The sequence below is a fragment of the Sylvia atricapilla genome, chromosome 2, assembly GCF_009819655.1.
Source record: "Sylvia atricapilla isolate bSylAtr1 chromosome 2, bSylAtr1.pri, whole genome shotgun sequence".
In the NCBI taxonomy this organism is placed as follows: domain Eukaryota; kingdom Metazoa; phylum Chordata; class Aves; order Passeriformes; family Sylviidae; genus Sylvia; species Sylvia atricapilla.
Genome location: NC_089141.1, coordinates 97,659,012 through 97,676,755, shown reverse-complemented (window position 1 = coordinate 97,676,755; position 17,744 = coordinate 97,659,012).

Below are 17,744 nucleotides of genomic sequence, written 5' to 3'. Positions count from 1 at the left end.
TTGCTTATTCAGGCCTCATATGTTGCCAGCAGACTACACACTGATAAAACCAATTTTGGACTATTTAGACTTGAGCAAAAACTCTGTGAGTTTAAGAAGTCAGCATGAAAATCACTGGCATAATGACAAGCTCCAGCAATAAGAAAATTCAATTAAATCATTACACAGAAACATAAGCACTGATGGAGTTTTCACAGCTTTAATGAGGCCAGTATGGAGTTCATGACCCTCTGTGAAAGTGTGTTTAACGATGATGGGCTGGGCCACTGTGTGCCATTATTTATTTAACGTCCTAAAAGAGAGCTTATCTTTCATTCTGGATGAGTTCTAATCAGCATTACAAAATGTTAGCCTAAATAAGAGATATGTCTCTGCCTTTTTCAGCCTCCACTTTACTAGTAATAGAGAAGAAAGGAAAAATATGATTTTTTCAGCATTTTCATATACTGAGAACCAGGCAACTTGGTGAATGAAGAGCAAAGTTCACCTCTATCCATGGGTCATGGGAATACGTTAAGGGATGTGGGGAAAAATATTTTTTACTTCAACAATTGCTAAGTAAGTTGTCAAAGTTGAAAGAGAACAGGTGAACTGGGGTTAAGGCGTACAAAAAAAAAAGAGCCATATCTGTGGGAAAAGAAACAGAGCAGGAAGCTCCTGAGTTTAGAAGTAAAGCACGACCAAATAAATCCAACATTTAACTGATGAGGCATTTAATGGTAGAGAGCAGAAAATCAGAAAGGCCATGCCTATTCTTGTAAATCAAACAGCACCAAGGCACATTTCAGGTTTAACACTGCCAGGCTCCATTCTTTGCCCCATTAAATTGTTAGTGATCTCTAGGAACATTTTAGCTAAGACCATCCAAAAGTTTCCAGTTATGGTTCAAAAGTTAGAAGGGATAATCAGCTGGCACACAGCAGCTTGAATTAGAGAGGAGGGTGGATGCAGTGCCCCACAACATGGAGGAACAGCACCGGGCAGCACTCACAGGCAGTTCCCATTAACTGATACAGATATAGCTGGAAGCTCCATCCCTATTGCTCAGTCCTAAGAGTTGTGCCTGGCCTCATTTCTGCTCCTGAAGAAAGACAGCAAGAGGTGATGAATTTCTGCCCCAAGGCACTGTTTGAGAGTGCAAGATACTGGCATTTATTGCAGTGCTGAGGTCTGGGTCTATGGTCAAAGTTTTTACAAGAAATTAAATCAGAACCAGAAAAAATGTCAGCTGAATGTGTCACGAGACTATTTGCGTGGTCATCTTTATTTCAATTGGTTTATTTCAGATCTACTCTTGAGAACACTAAGTACTTTGGACTCCATATGGAGTCCTCAAGTCAAAATTTTATTAAGATAAAATTGAACTCCCTCTTTAGGGAGTACACAAAATGAAATCCAACACCAAGAAAGAAAGAGAATTACATATTTCTGTACCCCTGGGAGAAGTAAAATGCTATTAAAAAAATGCACCGTGGGTAAACACAGCTCCTCACATTCTCTTTCAAATTGTGTTTTAGATATATTTTATTAGGATTACCACCTCTCTTACAGCTGTTGTGCAGAGCTGGAGAAAACATTCCTTGGCTTTCAAGAAGTTGTGGTTTGCAGCCTTCAGAGGATCTTTTTTGATTTTTGAACTCTGAGTGTCTCCACCTACTGCTCTTCCACATGCAGACAGGACCCTTGGTTGAGTGTTTATTGAACAGATATATGTTATGCTGCTACATAAATACTGTTCTATTGACATTTCCTAGCTAAATAAGCCTTTCTTTGGCTGTTTAAAATTCATCATGCAATAGTCAGTGTTTGTAGAAAGGTGCTAAATAAAGAGGAGGAAGAAAAAGGAAAGGGAGAAAAATGCTTCAGGCAAAGTTTTCCATCACCTTCTTCTTACTGTAATTATCACCAGAAAGCATAGCAAAAAAATGGTTCAGAGCACCATGGTTTATCTAATGTGATAAAGTAATAAAGGTCTGATTCTGATTTTCTGATATTCATCAGCATTAGTAAGAAGAAAGTCAGTTCCTCAGTATTCTACACTCTTCTACACTCTGAGTAAATGAACCACAAAAAAGTGGGGACTGATGCCCTTGGGGATGTTAACCTTATTTCCTACCAGATTGATACAGCCAGTTTTCAAAGTTCCCAGTTCCAAGGAAGCACTCAGCTGTGCTATTTTCTTCAGCATCTGTGTTCTCAAATGCCTCCATGCTCCAGGGGACAGTTTGCAGTCAAGGCAGTTTGCTCAGGAGGATGCTGTATATTGTGCTGACCATGGCCTCTACTCCCTCTTTATAGAGCAGAGAGAAACATCTGTGGAATAAGTGTGATTTTCTGAGGAGCTAGAAGTTATAGAAGTTATTGCTAAGAGAAGCAAGGCAAGAACAGAGGAAAAAAGTAGGGTAGGTCCAGGAGGGGACATAGGAGAAAAACAAGCCCTGGGTTGCTGCGCTTTTTATAGATGTAGAGGGATTGCCATTTAAATGTTGTTGTTTGCCAAAGTAAATCAAATATTTATTAAGGAAATCGCCTGCTTGGGTGGAAAATTGGAGCTCTTCAGAACCAATGATGTGTTTACCTGAAGCAAATGGAGATTTTATTTTTTTTTAATAATCCCACACTGGAAACAAAAGTGAAACCCAGACCTTGACAGAGCATACTCAGAGCAATTCCTCTGTGCTGCAACATTTAGAAATAACCCAGGTATTCCAACTTTGATATCTAACATAGCTCAGCTTCACATTTGCACTTGTAGATAAGCTGCAACCACTGCTTTGGTAATGCCAATAAAACAGGTTGTGTTGCACGGTATTCTGATGGGGATGATTTCTGCTTTGTTTTATTGCTCTGTAGCAGATCATCTTGCAAGTTCGCAAGTTTGCTGCAATGCCTGATTGAAACACAAAACACCCACCAGCATGTTCTTGCCAGGAACTGTAATCATTTAATCAAATTGCTATGGGTGTTTTAATCCACAAAAAGGAATCATGCTATTTTAGACTGAAATGCCTTTACTAGAAAAAAAAACAAAAAAACAAAAAAACATAAGAAACAAAAACACCCACAAAAACTTTTGTGATAGAAATTCCCCATGTTTGTTTGCTTTGAAACAGTCGGACTTTATCAATTCTGCCCCAGTAATAACTCAGTTGCAAAAAAGCTCTTTAGAAATCAGAAGGCAGAACACAGAGAAAATCAAACGATAAGTGCATCAATGTCTTCTTCCTCTTTACCCGGACTGGAAGCTGTTCCCACGGATATTTTGTAAAACTTTTCCCCCCAGCTAGTTAGATACAGAATCATCTTGGGGGTTTTTTGTCTGTTTGTGAAAGTCCTTGAATTTGATGTAGGAACACATATTCTCAGAAATGGCTTAGTTTGAGGGTATTTAAACATTAGCTATGAATCACACAGTTTTCAAGCACTTGAGCAGCAGGCTAAATATAATAAGGCTTTGAAAAATAAAGATTTTTTCTTTTTTACAGCTTTCATTTTTTGATATAATTGTTTTTTTAAGTTTCCTGTGCAGCTTATTTGTTATGTTTTGGAGCATGATCATAACAGCTCTGTTGTTCATGGTCAAGGAAACAGCTGCAAACAGATGGAATATTTTATGCCTGTTCTTGTTGCAGGATCATACAATAATTTGTTTAAATGACCACCAGAGCTGAAAATTTTCTCTTGTCAATGTGAGTTGAAAGATATTTTGACCTATAGTAGCCTACATAAGGACTGGACATTCAAAAAAGTATAAAAATATAGTAGTGAGATTCCCAATTTAAAGAAATTAAACCTTTGAAATTGAGTTGTTGTCAATTTGTGTCTCAAAAAAGATGTGATGAAAGCCAGCATGCTATTATTTTTGCAGCTATAGCAACTACTTTAAAGAGCTGTCAACTGCCTTTCCAAAGTTCTGCAGTATTTACATCAGGGTCCCCTTCCTCTTTCCTTGTGTTAGCTTGTCTACCTTCCTGCTTTCACCTCCTTTATAAATATAGTTACCTTTATTCAGGCTTATGCTTCTGCCTCTCCAAACTGCTGGTCTCTCCCTGCCCTCTCAAATACAGCAACTCTTATCTCTTTTTTTCCAAACAAAGTCTTACAGTTCAAGCCGTGCCAACCCTATCTATCCAAACTCTGCATCCCTGTCAGGGCTGCAGCTTCCTGGAGGAGTTCCTGGCACTTTGTCTCACCAGATCTTAACATCTTCTCACCTTTTAGCCAGCTCCCTCTATATTATTCAGATCATTCAAAAAACCCCACTCTTTTCCACATATCATTGAGGCTTTTCTCTTTCTTCTTCCATTCCTGGTGTGCCCAACCAGCTGCAACAACATCCCCCAGCAGAAATGTGCCCTTGCCACCACCATCCTACACCAGTGCTGCCCCTCATGGCCCTACTCACACCATGGACATTTTAAATAAAACTGGTATTCACAGTTATTTTTAAAGGTTTATGATTCATTATAGTTTATATTATTATCATCTAAGTTCTGTCATCAAAGTTCCTGAAGTAGCAGAGGGAGGAAATATTAAGAGAAGAAATTCTGGCTGTGCATCAGCACAACCCAACTAGATTTGTGCTCCTTCTATTTATCTTGTTTAATGAAGGTTGATGAAATGTGGCTCGGTTGTATACATGTGAAAACTGTATCTCATTAGTTGATAACTCTTATAAATGTGTTTTAATAATAATAATAATAATAATATTATAATAATATAATATATATATTATATATATATATAAATAATATAATAATATTATAATAATAATAATAAAGTTTTAATAAATAAGACTGTTACTTGTACTAATGTGCTAAGGAATGACTTCTATAATCATTACAAGATAATGAAGACATTGTGATCTCAGTTAAATCTATTTTAGAAAGATATAATGAGCCCAAATTCATCTAAACTAAAAAATTTGAAAGCTATGTGTCTTGAGAGTTTGAAAAATGTAATGTCTTACAAGCAATGCCCAGATAATGTAACACAATGAATTTTGAATAGTATTTAGATGTCAAGAAAAGACAGAGCATTCTATTTCAAAATTAAAAACATCAAATTACAGATTTCTGTAAATTCTAGAGCAATGAAAATACTAATGAGATAAATGAGAGAAAAGGGGTGAAAGGGGAAGAAAGTAATCTCTTAAAACTTTATGATACACTAATTTGCATGTAGTTTTTCTGGTTTTACCAGCACTTTTGTTGGAAAAGTTTAAGGAATTCTGTAAAGATGTTACAAAACTGGTACAGCACTTTTCCACCTATAAAGCCTTGCTGCAATACAGACTTTAGGAAGAATATGACTACAGAGGAGTCAGAGCAGCACTTTAGAATTCTACTTTTGAAACTCATCTTTGGGGGCTCCATTTGGGGGCTCGTACAGGAGATGCTCTAGCAGAAGCACTGCCTCACTTGGAACAACCTCACACAAGATGTAAGTTTCCCTTAACCACTTTCACATTCTACCGTTTCCAGAAACAAGGGTCATGATCCCTTTGAGTGCAGTAAAAAGTCCTTTGGAAGCAGTAGGACTGCCCACCTCCAGGCTGGATTGACGGCCAGCAGAGGGAGAAGTAGCAGCCCTGTGCATTATCACTGCTCAGCACAGTGAATGTGATCATGATAGTGATCATCACTAACTCATCTTCATTGCAGCTGCACCCATCCTTTGTAATGGCATGAAAGGATGTCAAAGTGGCAGTCTTTCTTCTGGTCAACAAAGTGATCAGAGGTACCCTTAGGCCACACAGCCCCTGAAACTCCTGGACACAAAGATAATCAAAGTATGTAGTGCAGGCTGTGTCCTGTTAACAACCCACAGGCCTGGAACTAGACTGATGCACCAAAAATTATTTATTTCCAAGCAAGCAGCTCCATGTGGTAGGACTAACTGTTCTGAAGATCATCTCATATGCAAATAACTCAGACCTTGGCATGCAGCATCAACAGTTGCCATCTCCTACTGCTGCCCTATAAATATGCTGTCACACTGCTGCCTTTTCCTCTCTCACACTCACACTTGCAAGTAGACATGCTGCTCCTCTTTGCATTCTCCTGACAAATCCTCAGGGCTGGCTCACCCATACAACTTCTGAAACAGGTAGAGTAAATGACACCAGCTCAGAGTAACTGCAGCTGGAAGGAAAAGTGTTACCTTACCTGAGGATTAATGCAGTGCTGCAAAGATTCTACAGAAACTGCCAAAATTTTAGGTGGTGACAACATGGCCTCTGTATTGTTCAAAGTAAGAACAGGCCCTAGCTGTTCTGAAAAAGGATAAAACCTAGAAATATGGTTCCATTCATTCATGAAAACATCTTCTGAAAACCTAACGCTATTAAATCAATAATAATAAAATAAGCCTTGGTAATTCTGTAAAAGCTAAGCCAGCCAGAAAGATTCTGAGAGGATTTTCACTGTTTGTACTCTCATAAATTGTTACTTCCTAGGAATAGTATTCGAAATACAAAAAAAAAAAATTAAAAAAAAAATCTTAAAGAAGGAGTTTTAGAATGTCCCCATAAACCTGTAAAATAACAATTTAAGTGCAGAAGGTTTTTTTTCTTTTTTTTAAGTGTATCACAGAATGCTAATGTGTAGACTGGAATTATGTTCTCAGGAATAAATCTCTGGAACTACCTCTGGATCTATCTACTTATGTCATATTGCATCTATTAGAGCAGCATTTGAACATCTTCCAACTACTTACAGTACAAATAATAATCCCCGTCTCCTTTTCCACAATAGGGCAGTGCTCATATTCATGGTTGGTTTGTGTATCTGGTGTCTGTAGAGTGTGTATTGATGCTGTTTCTTGGTACAACCTACAACAAGTATAATAAGAAATATCAGAAATAAAGCAAGTGGTTTGTTTGGTAAGACTATGTGTACATTCAAGACTGGGAAACTGAACAGGCAAGTGCAGCATTTGCTTTTCAAAGCAAGTATTATTTATCATACCAGCATGTCTTTCATTTTGTAGAGGCAGATTATCATCTCTGCTGCTGAAGATTTCTTGTCACACTGGTTCAATCCCATGTGCATCTTCTTTCTTCTAAGATAAACCCTCTATGAAATACTAGTAGTGAGATTTTGATTTTCACAGCCATTTAATAAAAAGTACTTCATTATTCATTCTATACAAGTCTCCCTGGAAATAGCAAGCTCTCTTTTAAGAGGAAGATGCTTCAGCAGTAAATCATAGGATACCAAACAGAGAAGATAAAACTTGTGAAGAACTTTTTAATTAAGGGAATGGATGAACAATTCATAATTAATTATTTGGGAATTAATGCCACCTCAATTTATCATCAAACATTTGCAAAGGCAATACATGCACTTGTATGCCTTTTACAGTCTTCAGGGTCATCACTGAATGCTGGCCCAATCCAGTACAGTATGACAGAGGTAGTCAGGTCATTAGTTCTTTGTTGTTTGCTCTGCAGAAATTCTGTGAAGGATGATGTCACTAATCATTTAAATGCTCAGTTCTTTGTGGATAAAAAGACCAGGTAATTAAAACTTTGTGCTTATTTATTATTTCAGTGTGACTGGCTGTAAATTGTTATGCAATGATTTGTGGAATCTCTGTGGGTACAATTTGAAAATAGTTTGACATTATGAATTCCCTGTGTTTAACTCATGAAGACTGCAATTTCACTTCACATACAGAGTTTTCCTTCCCTCATCATTGGTCGTTTTAACTCTTCCTTTTTATTTTGTTCTGAAATTCTCAAGGATGGTAATTTAGGGCTAATAGCTGAGCAGGGATGCCATCTTTCTGCCAGCATGTGTCACATAACCTGTTACGGAGACACTGGGCAACTATTCACTGCTAACTTTGTCTCTCATAAAACCATATATGCAACATTTTAGGAGCATTACCGAGGTCTGTCCTCTAGCAGGGTCACTATATGCACCATCACAGATATCATTTCTGGCCATGTGGTGGGACTGCGCACAAGCATCTGGTCTCTTAATCAACTTCTCACACACCTCAGACCACAGCAAGGAGATCCTGAGCATGTCAGCTGCAATAAATGCATTTCATATACAGTCTCAAGATGGAAGAGCCCACTGAATCTTCAGAAGGGAGAATGTTAGGGAAGAGGCTATGAGCTCCCAGAGCAATTAATCCAGTCCTGTTAAGGCTCTCCCATCTCCAGACTAACCTCATAAAAGAAGGAGTCAGCATGAAAACCACAGAATGGGTGAACTCTTCCAGTCATTATAATTTTTTCATCCTCTGTTCACATGAACATTTCATGGATCAAAATCTTCATTAGCACACTGTTTATCTGCTTTCCTAAACCTGAACTTGGAGAGAGAAGTAGCCAAGCAAGGAATTACTGAGTGGGGATCTGAGCAATCTGAGAAAGCAAATAAAAGTTTTAATTGACACAAAGATTTTGGTCCAAGTATAGAAACCGGTATGAGTCTGGGAGAGGAGGTAGAAAGGCAGTTACCTGTCAGAACAGACACCCTGAAGGAAAAGAGGATTCCTTCTGCATTGCTGCAGAAAGAGGATTCTGGGCACTCCAAGCCCAAAGACAGTTCCAAAGGAGAAAACTGAAGTATGTGTATATATGGAGATATTCTGGTTCTGATTTCTTTGCAAAGTAGCAAAGCATTACCATTTTCTCAACCACTTGCCACTTGGATGTCCACGCAGCCAGAGCTTTGAGAGAGTGAGCAACAGTGTATGAGGGACATCAAGGGATCATTGTTGTTCCTGACTAGTTCAGGCTTCTAGACATTTAAGACTGGTTTCTGAGAAAGATGCCAAGGTTTCATAGACAATGAAACAAGAGATCAAGGAAACAATAGCAGAATTACTCATGTGGCAAAAAACTTAAAAGGACAGAGGATCAACAGGAGCCATCCTAGCAGTGTGACATATATCCAGTTTCTTTAAAAGTTCACATTTTTCCACCTTCAAGGATCCTCAGAATGTCTCAGTCAAATGAAACCCAGATAATGAGACCCAGAAGTAGCAATTAATGAATTCTCAAAGGAAAATACATTTGCTTCTAGTGTTATAAAACCAGCTTCTGTACAAAGACATTTAATTTAGATATGCCAAAATATGTTGAGAGTTTCCAACACTATTCTATACCAGTATTTGCCATACCTGAGGTTCTTGTGCAATTTTTATCCAGATCAAAAAGAGAAAGATCAAGTGAAGCCTTCAGGATTTGTGAGTATTTATGGCTCAAAATAAGAGGCTCTACATGGCACATGTAGGCCATTCCTTTGGGCTTGCATGCAGCTAGCATCTCTTGGAAAAGCTGTTTTTTCTGATTTGGGAATTTTGGTGGAGGAAGTCTGAGAGATAGATCCATTTGTCTGGAGTTTCTGTACTGGTGTAAGTGTGAAGGTTCCTGAGGTTTTGTTGTCTGTGCATAACCCAACTACAGAGCACTGGCTTAGCCAACCCTAGAACTAGATTAGCTAGGCTGGAGATCTGCTGTAGAGCAAATTCTGTATGTCCAAGCTGCCTTGGTGCTCCTATACACAAGTAAATAAGCAGTCTCCCCATAAATAGTAGATAGAACCTGAGTAGACCTCAGTGGCAGAGATCTTCCTGCACATTTCCTATGTGATACATAAACAAGTACTTCTGACATATCCAAGACTCAGATTTCACCTCTCCTGCCCAGAAGCAGAAATCAGCTTCCCATAGATCACCATTGCTAAGAGCTAAGAATATTCTAAAGGCAACGTTGATGTGACTCACCTCCTTCAGCCCTCACTTAAGTATTTTTTGAGAAAAGTTGTTTCCCTTCTTATAGCCTCATTCCTAGGGAGACCTTCACTGTGATGGGTCCTCAGTTGCTTCTGCACAAGGACAAACTACAGTGAAAGAGCAATAGCCAAAGTTCCCATGCAAACAACAACTCAGGAGAGAATTCTCACTGAAATAACACAATGGAAGTAATTGTACAGAGAAGCTAGGTCTAATTCATTACTAGAATAATGAAGTAAAACAAACTGATGATGCTCAAAATACTTAACTTTTTTCCATTAGTCATTCTTACTGCAATAAACATGCTATCTGTTCCCCTATTTTTTTTTTCTCTGTGTTGGCCAAAATACTTGTGTCTGGAGCACTGCAGTATCCTTGGCTAAGCCAGTAGAATGGCTTGTCAAATAATGCCTGTGGACACATACAAAAACTGGAATGAAAAACAAAATTTTGATGCTGGCCTATAAACAGGAGTCAGGTTTTCAAGGTCAACGAGAGGTAAGTGGTTTGTTTGTTCTCATGGGGGTAGTATTAAGCCTCTCAGGCTTAGAAGTGAATTAAGCCCAGGTTTTCATTTTCTAAAGAAATTACGTACTCCAGCAAGCTACTCAATAATCAGAGGAGCCACATTCATTTCATTGCCACCTAAAAGAAAGAGATGTGTTGTGTTTTGAGAGAACAGCTGCAGATAAAGATCCCTCTATGCAGCAATTTCTTCACTTTGTTCTCACCTACTTCTAAATACACAGCAGAAGTACCTAAGCTCATAACTATGTTTGGTTGAAGGTCACTGGAGGCAGCCAGAGAGCTTAGCTCAGAGGCTAGACATGATCTCTGTCTCCTGGAGATGCAGGACTTCAGTGTCTGTAAAGGAAGTACAGGCACTACAGCTGGAAGGTTAGAAAGTTAGTAGAATAAATACAGGTAGCAGTACAAAGGTTTTTCAGGCAACTCCCTGGGACACCCAACTACCTCACTGGTTTGAACAGAAAACCACAGACACGGCTTTCAGCTTTGGATCCCACCTCATGAATCAAGGACTTAAAAGTCATGCACCTGTCCTCTACTACATCAGTCTTTTTTTCTCCTCTCCTCCCTGTTAGTCAGCTCCTCAGCCAGCTTCAAGTTTCACAGATCTAATGTTAATCCCTAGAGAACTACCCTGGAAAACCTCAGGATCCCTGATACTAACAAGTAGCTCCTCAGCTACAGGATACTTATGAGCAGTTCAGAAGTCACACTTACATCAAAGCTGTGCCTCCCAGGGCTGTGCTGGCCCCAGAGCTAATGGGTCATCTAAATCCTTGGCTGCTAGAAGAAGCTGCTGAGACTGACTTTGCTGGGTTATAATCCACCTTTGCAACTAACTCAAGAGCCAATGCCATCTCCTGTCCTTGTGTCCAGTACATTCTGTAGCTTTTGAAGCAGTGTAACCAGCATCTTATCATTCTCAGTCTGAGAGCAATGCATTTGCAGGGTCAGGCAGCCTCCTCTTATTTGGGGCAGGTGAACATGAGTACACACACAGTCTATACTCTGCACTCCCTCCCAGGGCACTTCTAGTGTCAATTCAAAGCCTCTGTGACAAAAGCCATTGATAGCCAAGGATACAGATAACACCTCATGAAAGGGCTCCTGTAGCAGGGGGATGGATCAGCATGCTGTGGTCTGCCTCAGGATTTTGGTGAAGCTTTGTGTAGAATTACTATCACCCATTGTACTGAGCACAGCCATTTACAATTGCTGAAATTCAAAGGGTCATGGAAACACCATCAGTGAGACAGTCTGCAATAATAACTCATGGTGAGAGTGAGATACAGCTCACAAACAAGCAGCCATCGTTAATAGATGTCGACACAACAGGTAGGTACAAGAAATAACAGAAAAAAAGGAAGGAAAGAGGAAAGATAGAGGGCAATGCTAAGAAATCAAGCAGCTAGAAGACCTGAAAAAGTACATAACAGAGTGATTTTAATTGGATACAAGGTGTTATTCAGCTCTTCTGTGACTAATTTCTGGTCAATCAAAGGCTGATTTTTTTAAGCTCATGCAGAAGTTAATACTTGCACAATAACGGAGAAAACTGATCCCAAGCCACAGGACTTGTACAAGCGCTTTCCATACATAGATGCCTATTCATTTTGTTGGAATCTGTGTACATATACCTTTCAGGCAGTTCATGATATTTCAAAAACCAATAAAGACATTCAGAGCACAAATAAAACAAATAAAAACCTATAAAGTATTTCAGGAAGCTGGTTGATACCCTAATATGCCATGTTTATCAAAGTAGAGTGGGGAAAACAAAGAAAGAAAGAAAAAAAAACCTGACCAATGCTGTATTAAAATGCTGACTATTATGGTTATAAGTAATTTGAAAATTCTTACAACAGTAACAGACAACTGAGTGGACTAAATATTAGTCCAAGGAATTAATATGTATGAGCTTTGTGGACTAGATTCTAGTAATTAGGGGAGGTGGTATTTCAGTGTGTGTGCATCCTATATGCATTTGGGAACTTTTTAGAGTTTGTAATGTTACGAAAACTGAAGGAGAAGGAGAATAATGAAGATAGGTATACTGCAGTTTGATTCAGCACTCCTTCTTGGGGCTACATTCAGGTGGGAGAAGCTGATATCAGACACTTCATATGCAGTAGCACTTAAGCCAGGAGAATTGCTGAAGGGGAGGAAGCTAGACAAAACAGGATTTACCAGGAGATCCAGTCCCATCCCTCACTGCTGTGGTCACAGCCATTTGGCTACACAACTCTTACTTGATCCAAGGAAGTGTCTCTCCGGAGGGAAAGGAATCAAAACCTGGCCACATCTTCTGATGTCTTTACAGTCTTCAGTCTTACCATGATCTTTCCACATGTTACCTGCTGACTGCCTAAATTTAAAGCATTAATAATGTTTTCTCAGCTAAAAATAATAGCAAAAAATGTGAAACTATTACAGTTTTTCATATAAACAGTACTGTGCCATCTGCATTTCCTAATAAAAATTGCTAAATGCTCTTGTCACTTAATAAAGGAAAAATAGCAATGACACATTAAATAAAACCAATTACTAAAGATCAAAAGAATAAAACTCAAAGAAAGATGAAAATGTAAGATTAGAAAGTCTTATTGTGTGTACATACTGAATACAATTACCACACAAAATCCTCATCTAAATCATCATAAGCTGCGATGCCACATGTTCCAGTGTTAAATGTCTAGGAACAGAAATTTAAGAGCTAGCTGAATATTCAGTTTTCTTTTGCTTTTCAGACTCTGGAAATCTGCATGACTCAAGATTCGTTAGCTTTCAAGGAAAAGGTAGACTTTGTGCCATCTGAAAGGTGAGAGGAGATAGCACATTTTAGCAAGCCAGAGGTACACGAGGCAGGGCTATTTGGCAGACCTTTGACTCCTCGAAGACTAGCTCAGTCTCCCTTGCGCCGCTGTTTCAGGCAGAAGGCTCCGCTTTACCATTTACAATGCTGCCATCTATTGACGTCGGCGGCTTTTATCTCACGACCCGCGGGAGTATTTTCCTTTTGCAACTTTTCGCACTTCTATTTGCGCTTGTATTTTTCGCGATGGGATTTATCTGACTAAACATACCCACCTTCAATAACAGCAACATGTGAGAATTGCCTCAGGCTTCCCTGAAAATCACCGCAAGACAAAAGCACTTCTGAGTTGCGATTCACTTCAACCCAAAGTAGATAACCAACATACACTAGATGAGCAGCACCCAAAATGCATTACTGCGCTTTGCCCATGGCTATAATAGTACCTGAAGAGTGACTAGCTCAGGTGTAGATATCACTGTCAGACTGTGAGTGAGCACAGAAAGACAGCAAAGGCCCCCTGTCCCAGCGAGGGAAGTTTTTAGGGGTGCTCCTGATATTTAATTCATTTACATGTATCCATGTACAATGAGGCCAGAGGAGCTACAAAAGAGAGGTATGAGAGCTACATCTAACTTTGGATAAAAGTATTGGCATTTGGTCTAGAAGCCTAGCTCCACTTCATATTTCCTTTGGCAGTAAAATAGTCTTAAAGATATTTTGCCTCTCTCCAACTCTGCCTCTGGTGGCCTGTCCCTCAGAAAGCCAGACATAAGAGAAGTCTCACATGTAGTTTCCCATACACAAACACAGCCACACACCTCCCCCCTTCCCCATCCCCCCCAAAAGGGGTATCTTGTCCTGTAAATTTCTGAATTGTAGAATCCCATTATACAGGAGCTAGACCTAAGAAGGACTTGTTTTTAATCCAAACAAAGAATTCATACAATGATTGAAAATCTGCTACAAATAATGTAAAATATTATTTTGTCTTAGTAAAGAACAAGTGGAGTCAATAATTGCAACACCTTGGACGATCTGCAGTTCCAAATGTGACTCATTTTGAATTATATTTAACTCACTTCAATAACTCAATATTTGCAAAATAATGGTCTACATACAAGTTTGCACATGTTGTACAGAGCCATGCACTTGGGTGTGACAGATGTATGATTCTTGAACAGCGAAACAAGACAAATAGGTTACTGTCTACTTTCCAACTTCCAGTCATTGCCACTGTGTGCTGGAAACCACCTCCCCTTCAGATCTGATGCCCAGAACGCTTTTTCAGCTTATGTAAGTGTGCTGAAGATTTAAACTTTCTACACCTTTTTTTTTTTTTTTTTTTACAAACCTCCAGTCATTAAACTCATAAAGAATAAGTTAATGAAGCTAATTGGCAACCTAATGAATCTGAGCAGCCAACAAATGTTCTCTAAGACTTGACAACTGCAAATGCTGATTCTTATGAAGAAATTTCTGTACTCTAATAGGTAGGCTTGTCCAACATTTTGTTTTCTTGCCAGGAAACATTTCCCAGTGTCCTTATTTTTAGCCTATTGGAGCAACACTGAAAGCTGCAAGGAACACAGTCATGGAAGAAAGTAGTTCAAGAGGGACGTGCTGTATTATGGGACACCATTGACAAAACTGATCAATGAAATCAAGGCTCCCCTGTGATGCTTCTGGCACGCAGCCCCTGAGAGATCTCATGCTGGAGTAAATAGAAGCTATACTTTCATCACCAAATCATTAGTTTTGAGAAAGAAATTGCAGGGGTATTCACTTCATCCAAGATCAGTTTATATTTTTTATGTTTAATGGGTGCAGAAAAAAATGTATTTACCAATCAAAAATTAATGTGAGACCTTTTCTACTGCTGGATTATGGGAGGGACCATGTAAGGGGCTTTCCTTTAAAAGCAAACCTTTCCAGGGTGCTCCCTCTCCTCTGATAAGATAGTTTTAAAACTTACTAAATATCTGTGTGGTCTTCCAAGGAAAACACAGCTCATACAGCAGCAGATACCTTGTGAAGTGAAAGATTCAGAAGTGATCCAGAGAAAGTGATTAGGTGAAGCACAGAGGAAGAAACTTTTTTCAGAAGACAAGAAGTACTGGTTTCACAGTTTAAAAATTTATATAATCAGAGGTTTATTTAATTTATTTATTATTTCTTTAATGTGATATTTCCATAGATCCCATAACATAACTTTTTCTGTGCTTCCAGACAAAAACTGTGCAAGTGCAAATATGCATAAGTAAGAGAGATAGAAGGAAATAAGCAAGAAGCAGTGAACCAGGAGAATGTACATTTTATAAGTGAGACTACCCAAAAAAAAAGTAGCATTTCAAACTGAAATATCACAAAACTACAAAACATTACAATACTGGTTGCATTTTCAATATCTTCATAGCATCAACAGTACAACATTACTTGAAGTCTTTGCCTGAGATTGATAAGTTGAACAAAACCAACACAGGTGCCATACCTTTGTGCAAGTTGCCTTGATGTCTTTCTCCCATACAAAGTGCAGCAGTTCAGCAATAAAGCAAGCCTTGATTTTAATATATATATATATCTCATAATCACCTAACAACATAATTTACTCCAGCTAAAGATCTGCACAGACTATCATCACTTTTTCTGAGAATGGTCCATGTCAGTATCCTCAGGAATGAACAGGGCAAGCATGGAATAGCCCTTTCTTAGTGCACCAGTTCTTAAGAACTGGTGAGAACTGGAGAACTGTGTCCTGATGACTAATAGGTACTCCACTTACGATTTGCCTGATTCCTTTTTTAACCTACTGACTCCCCAAGATAACCTTGATGTGCTGATGTCCACAGCCTTTAGCCATCAGTGGGCCATGTCTAAAAGCAGATACAAATGTGTGAGCATAAAGCAACCCAAATCTGCCTCTTGAAATACACAGAGCAAGAAAAGCTGGAAGAGTCTCTGAGTGCTCATCAGACAAAGCAGGCTGGTAACTGTATAAAACAGTTCTTTCTTGGAGAAGGGGCTCTCTATGAGGTTTTTTTGGCCATACATAGGGAAATCACAAAACACCTGGGATGCAGAGGCTGAAAGGGATCACAATTAAAATCCACTGCAGTATCTAGACTTCTCAGCTTTGCATAGATGCTTGACTCCCATAGGAAACTATACAGTGACACAGTAGCTAGAAGAAAAGAATACATAGATGATGGAGAAGCCACCAGCATTTTGTAAGTGGTGACTTAGTGCTCTTAATATGCTGAAAATATATTTACCACTTATCCTTTTTACCACTTCTAGAGAAAATCTTGTGAACTATTAAATGTGATGACCATATCAGGCAAATTCGTTGAAATTATTGTTAAAAATAACTTTAGTAGATATATAGAAAATAAATGTAGAGATCTGCTATATGAATGAGACTCAATATGAAATTTTGTTTCACAATGGGCTTTTTTAATTAAAGCAGACAGCAAAGGGGAGCTCTCTCAACATGATCTGCTGAAATTTTCCGCAGGCAAAGCATCTAGAGCTGTAGGCACACCAGGAGGGCTGAAAAACAGGAATTATGGGTGGATTTCTTGTACGAAAAGTATTACTTAAAAGCACAGAAAGTGGAGAAGAGAAGTAGCCTTATTGGAGAGCAGCCCTAGGGGAGCCCTTCTTGCCAGGATCAGTAGCACAAGCCATACTCGTGTGTTACAGCCCAGCCACGAGGTGTCCGGAGAAAGACACAGACAATGGGACAGCAAGGTCTCTTGAGGATACTGGACTATTCATATGGCACAGCTGAGGGGTTTATTGACCATGTAGAAACACACGACAACATTATGGCACTGGGTAATAGCTGGGAAATTTAATAAAGAGAGTGTAAAATGCTACAGAGGGGAAAATACAATCCCTGCTCTGCCAGCTGTGACAGGTCCCCGAAGGGGCTGCTCATTTACAGTCCCGTGAAAATACTGGCTCAGTACGGAACCTGAACAGAAAATTAAGAGATTAACTATGGAAAAAATAATAACCAGAGAGTAAAGTATGGCAGTCCCACACCACCACCACCGCAGCACACGCATGTTTTGAGTAACCCCTCAGCTTGGTGAGCACTGTGTGAGCTCTGGGGCTGAGATGGCGACCAGGGTCGGGTGGGACAGCGGGAACTCAGAAGGGCAGTGGAGCTGGGGAAGGGTCTGGAGCTCAGGGAGCGGCTGGGGGAGCTGGGGGTGTTCAGCCTGGAGAGAGGGAAATCTCGGTGGGGACATTAGCACTCCCTACAACTCCCTGGGAGGAGGCTGTAGTCAGCTCTCTTCTTGGGCTCTTTTCCCGAGTTTCAAGTGACAGGACGAGAAGAGATAATAAGCTGTACCAGGGGTGGTTTAGGTGGGACATTAGGAAGAAGTTTTTCAGAGAAAGGGTGATCAGACATTGGAATATCTCTCAGGGAGGTGGTTAAAGAAAGACTGGACGTGGCACTCAGTGCCACGGCTTAGTTGACAAGGTGGTGTTCGGCCATAGATTGAACTCGACCATGTCGCAGGTCTTTCCCAACCTAAGCGCTCCTGAGATTCTGTGAGCTCTCAGCGCCATCCCCGTGAGGGGCCGGCAGCTACGCGGCGCCCGCGGGAGCGGGGCCCGGCGGCGCTTCCCCACAGCACCA